Genomic DNA, 10,218 nt, shown 5'->3' with positions numbered 1-10,218 from the left:
CCAATTATTTGGTCAAATGTTTTCTGTCTCTGAATAGTAGCTCCAGAACCTCCTGTAACTCCAGATGTCTTGTGTGCCCAGCTTGTGTTACAGAGCGAGTTCCCAGCCAACCAGAGCTACACAAGTCTTTGAATATGGATGCTGTTGCCAACTCTCTGGATATCCATTGCATCACGGAAAAAGTATCCATACTTTGTCCTTGTAGTCATTATTTAGCTAACCCTATAACACTGCATTCTGTATACACATTTCTTGAAATGATCATGTGCACCAAATTATTAAAAACATATGAGTATGCCTATAAAGTCTCTCAGGAAATGAGAACATTTACTAAGGGAATATGAAAGAAATCCATGACCTGCTTGTCCCCTGAGGCCATGTTGATGTCCCAGGCTTGGCTACTGCCATGGTCCTCACCTTGTATATGGTCCTGAAACATGAAATAAACCCTTTCATCCCTAATTGAGCATTTGATTTACTATATTATCACAGCAACAGAGACACAAACCAGGACAAAATGGTCATATTTATACACACTGACCTTTGATGATGTCAGTCTTTGGTGAAAGAAACCTCTTTTTAAAGGAGACAGTGTTCAGTGCAGAAATTTGTATCTGGTCAATGAACTGGAGATAGAAACTGTTTTTTAACCTTAAATAAGACACCTTTCTCAATACCTCATGGTCCCTGTCAAGTCTCAGGAAAATTAAGGAAGAGAAGGTAGGAAGAATATAAGAGTCAGAGGATGAGAAGGTCTGCTGTGGAATTCTATGTTCTGGCTATGAATAGCTTTCATACTTATGACTTCATAGTATGTGTGGTTACATACATGAAACTTACTTGAGACAAAGCCAGTCAAATTTCTGACTTACAAGGAGTTGTGCCTGGTAGGCCCTGCTCTATGCAGTGTAGGCTCTGCTCTGTCTATTGTGAATTGATTGCTGATGGGGGAGGACAAATCACTCTTCCTGAAGGTGTAGACATTTGTAGATATCCCATGCTTCAATGGATGGCCCACACCTACATATATGACAACATTTATTGGATTTGATATCTTGCTTTCCTTTGTCTTGCTATGGCTAATATCTTGAGAAAAAGTCATTTGGGAAAGGGAAAGCTTCATTTTGTCTTATGGTTTCAGAACACAGTCCATCACTGAAGGAATTAGGGCATAAACTTGATATTAGGCCTGTTTCTATGCTATACACCATTACCCAACAAGGGAAGGCACTTTACAAAGAGATACAGCAAGGACAAAGGAGAGTGTGGCTTACTATGTGGCTTGCAGGTCAACTTACACTCATCTAGCTTTCTTATACAGGACCACCTGTTAGGATGTTCTGGCCCATAGTGGGCTTGTTCTCCCTACACCTATTAACAGTCCAGACAATCTTCAAAGACAAATCTGTGTACGTCCTGTTCCCCACAGGTCAGACATCCACAAGTGAACAAAATACAAAGAATATGTGACAATATGTTACCAAATCCAAATGATATATCTTCAATGTAACCCCTGCACCTAAGTCTCAAGAGAATCACAAAGGGTGCCAAAAAGTTTATAAGAGCCAAAGGACAAAAATGTCAATATCTATAAAGTTTTCCATAGACATTACAAGGGAAATGTCCCCATAAATCTCAAAAATGTGTTTTCTTGAGTAAAAAAAAACACCATGATAACACCAGTTGACATGGCAACATGGATGGGAGAGTCCAAATTCTTCCTACATAGTGCCTGAGAAGCAAAGGGAGACTGGAGAAAAGCAACCCATGACTTCAGCTTGGTCTGTCTGTGGCTGAATTAGTTTAATCCTTACATTCACTGTGTCACCAGTCACCTGTTCCTGCAAATGAAAACTGCTCTGCACCTCTGCCAGGCTCAGACCCACAGTAGGGTTTTCCTTGAGTCTTAGCTACATGTTTGGGTGTGGGCTGCTGGTGCCTGGAGAGCACTGTGCACTTGCTGCACAGAAGTAGGTGGCTGGGTCTCCAGGCTGAGAATCTGTAATGTGCTAGGAGAGTTTTTATCACTTTCACTGAAGAAGACTGTGAATCTTCCACTGACCGTCTGGCTATCTGGAGTTCAGGGCCTTCACCAGGGAACTGCCTGTTCCATGGGAAGTAGTCAAATGCACTGTTCTCATAAGTGCTGTTCAGAACTGAAGTCCCTACTTCCCAGACTGTCAGAGATTTTAGTCTTTGTCTCACATGCTGCTGGTCACGTCTCTCCTTCTGACCACTCACCCATGTTTAGAGAAAATAGAGTTGTCATTAGGTTCCCAGGTATGTTCTTTCTCATTATGGTTTCAGCATTCATGATTTTGTCTGATAACCCAGTTCTCTCATGCCTCCACATTAATTCTACATCCTGCGGTTTCTCTCCAATGACTCACAGGCTGGGTGAAGGGCTAGGACTACAAATGATGCTTTCAGGATATTGTCCATTCCTCCTAGACTGAAGCTTGGGGAGAGCACAGGTGGGTTTTTATGTCTCCCAGAACACAGACTCTGACTTCACAGTCACCTACTTCTTCCAACAGGTTCCACCCCTCACAAATACTTTGTCTAAAGTGATTTCTGACATAGGAAGCACCTCCCAATTTTGCTCAAATTTACTATCACTGAAAATGCAGTCATTGAGCATCAGAAATACTCTCCTAATAATAATTCTACCATTACACACCTTTTAGAAATGTGTTTTGATATAGCCACAAAGAATAGCAGTGTGGATATCCTGGAAGATATAAACAAAGAAAAGAGATAGTGTAAGAGAGGGAGAGAAAGAGAGCAAGCAAGCAAAATTCATTTAAGAGCACTTATCCAGGGCAACTGATGTCTTCATATAAGAGAGAGACCTGCGTAAGTGTTTATCACAGCACCATTCATGATTGGAAGATGCAGCTGTAGCCTGGGTACCACATGTGAAAGGATGAGTGAATAAAATATTGGGTCAGAAGCAACAGATTAATGCTGAATCACAAGTTTAAATGAACTTGAGCCATCTACAGAAAAATGGATGGTATTGAAAGACATATAGAGATCTACAACACACATGTGTTCTGACATGTGAAATCTTAAAACAAGAAGGAAATAACTGGTTGACAGAAAGATGAATGAGAATAGAAGCTATACAAATAAGTAAGTGTAGCAGGAATGAAGACAGGAGAATAGGAGAGGAAAATAGAGGGTGAAGGCAGAATGAATATGAAGATATCAACTCAAAACGAATTTATTTAAATTATATAAGAAACTCACTAATTCATGCATTTAATATGTGCTGATAATTATAATAACTATAAAATTAAAGAAAGGATAACATTAAATTGTTCTCCATTGTAAAAGCTTATACACAAACATACATTAAAAAGAGCTAAGATGAAGTTACCCTATTATTAAAGAAAGAGTAGGCCTACTAGACACCACAGGATAACAAATGAAAATGCCCACATTGCTTCTTCTACTTCGGGAAAACACCAAATGGCGGATGATGCAGTTGCAGCGGGAAGGCCTCTGGAGGACCTAGGAGCCTAGGGATTAAGTGGCCTTGGCGGCTTCTGAGGAGGCTTCAGTAGTGGTCTCAGAGGCCGTGGCAGTGGTCGAGGCCGACAGGGCTCATGGAGGTAAAGCTGAAGACAAGGAGTGGAGCCCTGTCACCAAGCTGGGCTGCCTGGTTAAGGACATGAAGATCAAGTCCCTGGATGAGATCTACCTGTTCTCCCTGCCCATTAAGGAATCCGAGATTATTGATTTTTTTCTGGGTGCATCTCTAAAGGATGAAGTTCTAAAAATCATGCCAGTACAGAAACAGACTCGGGCTGGCCAGTGGACCAGATTCAAGGCTTTTGTCGCTATTGGGGACTACAACAGTCATGTTGGTCTTGGTGTGAAGTGCTCCAAGGAGATAGCCACAGCCATCTGGGAGGCCATCATCATGGCCAATCTTTCCATTGTCCCTGTGTGGAGAGGCTTCTATGGGAACAAGATTGGCAAGCCCCACACTGTCCCGTGCAAAGTGACGGGCCGCTGTTGCTCTGTGTTGGTGTGTCTCATCCCTGTCCCCAGAGGCACTGGCATCGTCTTGGCTCCTGTGCCCAAGAAGCTATTGATGATGGCCAGTATTGATGACTGCTACACATCAGCCAGGGCCTGCACTGCCACCCTGGGCAACTTTGCCAAGGCCACCTTTGATGCCATCTCTAAGACCTACAGCTCCCTGACCCCCGACCTCTGGAAAGAGACTGTGTTCAGAGACTGTGATAAGTCTCCTTATCAGGAATTCACGGACCATCTTGTGAAAGCCCACACCAGAGTCTCTGTTCAGAGGACCCAGGCTCCAGCTGTGGGTTTTCATACAAGAAAAATAAAGTGAATTAAGTCTGTTGAAAAAAAATGCCCATGTCAGGATAGGGTTAGCTCCTCCTGTGTTATTAGTTGTTTACTATTGCTAAAATAAACATAATGAACATATTAAACTTAGGGAGGAACTAATTTATTTGTTTTACATTTCTGATTATGGTCCATCACTGAAGTTAGCCTACTCAGGAATTCATGCTGCAACAGTGGCAGGAAGCACACATGAAATCTCCTCACCCACTTGCTCCCCCTGGCTTGATCATCTTGTTTTTTATACAACCCAGGACATTCTGCCCAAAGGTGACAAGGCTCACAGTGGGCTGGGCCCTCTTTTGTCAATTGTTAATGAAGAAAATATCCACAATCTTGCCTGCAAACAATTATGAGAAATAAAATTATTTGATTAAAGTTTCTTCATCCTGGGTGTCTCTAGTTTGTGTCAAAATGACAAGAATTAGCCATCACAGTTGACCCCTTGTCAACCTGACACATAAAAACAACATTATTGAAACATAATCTGTCATGTCTTGTTGATCCCCAGGACCTTATTTTAATATCACAATTTAAACCATTGTGTAACTTTTAAATAACAAGTCTTTTTATTTACAAAATGGAGTGTTACTTAACTGCTTAAAACAATAACTTCATGAAAATTTCTGGCAAATAGATGGAACTAGAAAAGATAATCCTGGGTGAGGTAACCCAGACCCAGAGACACAAACAAAATATGTACTCATTTATAAGTAGATATTAGCCATATTGTCAGTTTGAGTGTAATTGGCCACCATAATCTCATAGGGAGTGGCACTAAGTAGGAGTTGTGGCCTTGTTAGAGCAGATGTGGTCATGTTGAAACAAGCATGCCACTATGGAGGCGGGCTTTGAGGTCTCACATATGCTCAAGCCTCCAACAGTGAGTCAGTCCACTTTCTGTTTCTTTCACATCAAGATACATTCTGCACCATACTGCCATGCTCCCTGCCATGATAATGGACTGAATGTCAGAAGTGTAAGAAAGCCATGCCAGTCAAAAGTTTTCCTTAAAGGAGTTGCCATGGTCGTGGTGTCTGTTCACTGTACTAGACAGCCAAAAACAGAGAGTAACCAGGCTACAATCCACAGACATGGACAGCAGGGAGATGCTGGACAAAGTTGCTTCCCATCAGTACTGAGGGATCTCTGATACCACAAGAAAGAATGGGTAATTTAAAACAAACATCAGTGGTGAGAGATTTCTGACGTTGTATGGGGTAATGGGTGATTTAAAACAAATAGATTGTTTATTTCTAAAGTTTTCACTTGACATTATGGCCCATTATTGAATATAAGAACTTCAAAGGTGAAAATGTTAAACTAGTTTTCAGATTCTCTGTGCATTAACTGAGTGCCTAACTGCCTACTGCATGGGAGTACTCAGGAGTCTTTCGTGACACACACTGTTCTAATCTTCATTCTAGCCTCAGCACTCAAGAACAGAAAACTGAAGCCTATGAAAGACACTTGTGTGTTTAGAAAAGGTAATGAAGGAATGGGTGTGGACACCACTTCCCGATGCAGTCAGAGGAGATCTGATGAAGGAACGTGATTCTGGCTTCAAACCACGAGTAGATTTTTCAGTGAAAATGGTAAATAACACAGTTCTAGGTGCAGGTCATATCAGTGTGGCTGGTTATTGGACCAAGTGTGGGTGACAGCATCAGAATGGTACATTAGAGAAGGTAATGTGACACCAGCCCTGAAGGGTGACATGCATCTTCAGTGGTCACTTAAAATTCCTATAAGAGAGGTAAATGACCCAATAGATTCATGTATTTGAGGTCTAATAAAACATAGGAGTTAATTTAGTTATTTTAAACAATAATCTCCAGCTTATTGAAAAGGGAACCGTGATACAGCACTGCCCCTCAGTGCACAACTAGGAAGCTCTTTACTCAACAGAGTCCTGAGATTAGAAGCCCATGCCTTAAAGACAGACACCGAATATTTCTCTGGAGCCCATACTTATGAGATAAAGAAATTTTTGTCTTTGTTGAGGTCAGCTTAGCATAGGTTTCTATCCGTCTCCTTCTAGCCTTTCTTCATACATCATTATATTTCCTAATATTTCTATTTGTCAAAAATTACTCTGTTTTTAAAAATGAGAGAAGCCTTCATAAGGTATGAGGAAATGTCAGTACTTATTGCTCACAGTGAAGTCTCATAAAATAAGCAGATGGCTGTATTTGATGTAAGTCATATCTTATTAGGCCCTTATATAGAACATTTGTACATGTGGTGATTATTAAGCCATAATCATTATCTTTTATTGAATAATTTATTGTTGCCTTCCTTTTTTGAGAGTATAATGTAGTCACATCAATTCCTCTTTCATTTTCTTCTTTCCTAAACCTCCCATATAGTCCTCTTTGCTCCCTTTCAAAAATATGCCTCTTCTTTCATTAATCCTTGATACATATGTATGTAGATACAGGTTTTTTCCTAAATACACAAACAAATACTATTGAATCTATATAATACCACTTGTAAGTATGTTGGGCTGACCAATCAGTATTGGATGACCAGCTGGTGCATTCTTCTCTGGGAAATGCTACTTCTCACACTACCAGCATTCCTGAGGTGCCAGTATATCCTTATCAGGATTATGGCTTTGTGTGCTTTCCTCCATCTACTTTAGCATGTCTGTTCTGTTTTCCTTGTCCAGCTCTTGTTAGGGCGGTCATGTCGGTGAGTCTTCACAGGTGTAGCTTCTGACATTCTTAGGAGACACAATTTCACAGCAAACCCCCCAATCTTCTAGCACCCATATTCCCTCCCCTTCTTGTCACTGTTTCCTGAGCCTTAGGTGCAGGAGTTAGATTGTACACATTGCCACTGGGACTCGTCTACAGAATTCTGCTTCTTGACTGGCAGTGTTTTCTTCAATGGACTCCATCTGCTATTAAAGCCATGGATTTTGAGGAGAATCTATGACCACAACTTCAATAAACCAGAGCAACCCCAACTATGTTCTAATTATTAATCTGTATCCCATACACATTCCATGCACAAAGTCTGCTTATTTGGTGCATTTTAGGATGAGTCATTCATTCTCTTTCATTGAGTAGTAAGACTTTTAGCTATTCTATTTAAAGTCATTTGGACAAGAGTTGCTTGTGTCATTATTGTCTTAAAGATGTTCAGACCTCTGCCTAGAAAACTTCTGAGCAATGATGAGTAAAGTTGAATATATGAAAATGTAATTCAAAATAATAAGTCAAAATATTCAATGGCTTCAATTTCCCCCAACATCTTTTATAAATTCAGTAATAACAATAAAATTCCAAGCAAATTAAAAAAACTGATAAATTGAATGAAGACCAGCTCACTGTGGGTGGCACCATCCTGTGGGAAAGTGTACTGGGTCATATAAGGAAGCTGTTTAGGTCTGACCTGTGAGTGACATAAAGATTGAGTTCCTTCATAGTTTCTGTTGTAATCTCCTGGTTGAAGTCCCGATCTATTGCCAATAAAGGACTATGATCTGGAAGGGAAAGCTAAATAAATTCTTCCACGTTGTAAGTAGCTTTTCCTCAGAGACTTTATTACAGAAATAGAAAGGAAACCAGGACATCCAGCTGTCTGCACATCTGTGTCTTCCATGACTTGATGCTCCTGCTGGTGCTGCAGTTTGTTTTCTCCTCACCAACTCTGACCCTGTCCACTGCAGGGTGACCTGGACGCCTGCCTTTGCCTTTCCTTCCCTTTTCGCTTTATCCGTTGTGAGCTCACAGATTGCCGCTTAAATGATCACATTGGTTCTGTCCTCCATGGCTGCAGTTGTGTTGGGAGCACTGTGTATCCACAGCACAGAAATAAGTGCCTGAGTCTGTGGTCTGAGAGGAGGAAATGAACAAAGAGCTGTGACATTCCTGAGTGACTGTTGTGGACTTTGTTCCAGAAGGATTGGAGAACAGGCTGATGAGGTGTCCCCAGGAATTTGGAGAAACCACTACACTTGGTCTGATGTGGTGGAAAAGTTGCACTGCAGCTCTGCACTCTCCTCCTGCAGAACCAAGGACACAGGACTCTGCTCCACTTGCAGCCCTTTCACCCCGATCAGAAACAGAGAAAGAGACACAGATGAGGTCACTGAGCATCCACAGAACCCTGAACACCCCATGTCCTCTGAGAAGGAGGGAGCTCTGCAGGACTCCTGAGCTGCTTCCCTTCCCTCCATGTCCTGAGCACAATCCTCTCTGTCCCTGAGTGTGGACAGCCAGACTCACAGCAAAGCTGGGAGCACAGAAGCCCCAGAAGAGAGCACAGCAGCCTCTTCATGGTGCTTGTGTGGATGCTGGAGACAGAAGCAAGTAACCATGCCCTGTGCTCCAGAAAGTTCCACCCAGGAACCTTGCCAGGCAAGACACTGCAGCTTGCTTCCCACCCTTCTGAGCCTGAAGCTGCTCTCAATCAGACATGGCTGAGAGTCTGGGTGGAGCACAGTGGTGCTGGTTGTGGGTCTGGCACATTTTGAGATGACCCTGGGGTTGTATGTAGTTCTGTATCCTGGGAGCAGCAGAGGACCATGAGAACAAGCCTCAATTCCCATGGAGCCTGACTCACTCAGAGAAGCAACAGCTAAAGGTTTAACTCAGGAAGCAAGACCTTGTTCTGAATAAAGATCTTTACTTCGGTCTGAATAATGACTCAGCAGATAGGGTCCTTGTCTTTCCAGGAAGTCTTACTTCCCTCCTCATCATTCACATCAGGTGGCTCACAGCTGCCTGTAACTCCAGCTCAAGGGGCTCTGATGCTCTCTTCCGTCCTCCTCACAACATGTACACAATCGTCAGACATTTACACAGATCCAAACTCATATACATGAAAAAGTCTTCTCCCATGAAATAATTTAAGTAAAATAACTGTGGTAGAAAAAGAAACAGGAACTTAATGATATAGACATTTTAAATGCAATGTTTGAAAGATTTCAAATATGTTTTAAAAATTGGGAACTCCTACTTCATTCAAGGTTTGTTCTAAAGATGTTTGAAAATATGACCACATATGAAGGAAGTGGACTGGGGGAAGTTAATGTAGGAGTTGTTGGGGGAAGTCCTGTGCATTTGTCAATAAAGCACTGTCTGGCCAATAGGGAATCTAGATAGGAGGGACTAGGAGTCCAGGAGGACTCTGGGAAGGAGAAACACAGGAGAGTTCGAGATGTAACCGCCATGCGGTAGGAAGCCTGGAATACCTCCGGTAAGAGAAATACTTACATTAACAATTATGGGGTAATTACTTAAGTCAGAGCTAGCCAGTAAGAAACAAGCAAGGCCAACAGCTTCATAATTAATATAGCCTCCTGTGTGTTTATTTGGGACTGATGCGGCTCTAGAACCAGGTTGGTAGGAAGGCTTCTCTCAAAGAAAAACCTTCTCTTTACAAGGAGTGCTGCATCCATAGAGACAGGGACAGCAATTCTGGTGTGTTATTGCATGTGGTGACTGCAGGGAACAACTAATTGTGCTTTTAGAACAATAGACAAATGCATTTTAATGATTGTACCATAGAGTTGACTATTTGTAAAATGAGACTAGTAATACAAGGCAAGCATGCAGTCTCCTCAAAAATATCTCAGGCAATCTTACCCCATCTCAGTCCATCACTGTCTCAAACAATTAGGGCAACTATTGTCTGCTAATCTCATAGGATATTTTGAGTGAATATTTACTGTCCCAGATAACTAATGTTTCCCTCTGAACAGGGACCCACCTTAGTTCTGAGTTCCCACACAGCACTGATGCTGTAGGAGGATCCAGAGCCCAGGAAGTGCTCAGCCTGATGGCTGTATCTGTGTATCTGCAGCAACTGCTCTGGGGAAGAGGGGCA

General features: G+C 41.9%; 1 pseudogene; it reads left to right on the top strand.

Moving 5' to 3' along the window:
• The first annotated feature begins 3,474 nt into the window (after positions 1 to 3,474).
• LOC101822990 overlaps positions 3,475 to 10,218 on the top strand; it is a 43,267-nt pseudogene continuing 36,523 nt past the window's right edge.

Source organism: Mesocricetus auratus, unplaced genomic scaffold, assembly GCF_017639785.1.
Source record: "Mesocricetus auratus isolate SY011 unplaced genomic scaffold, BCM_Maur_2.0 contig_7494_pilon_obj, whole genome shotgun sequence".
NCBI classification, from domain to species: Eukaryota; Metazoa; Chordata; class Mammalia; order Rodentia; family Cricetidae; genus Mesocricetus; species Mesocricetus auratus.
Note: the sequence above shows the minus strand (reverse complement) of the source record. Positions and strands in the feature narration are given on the sequence as shown.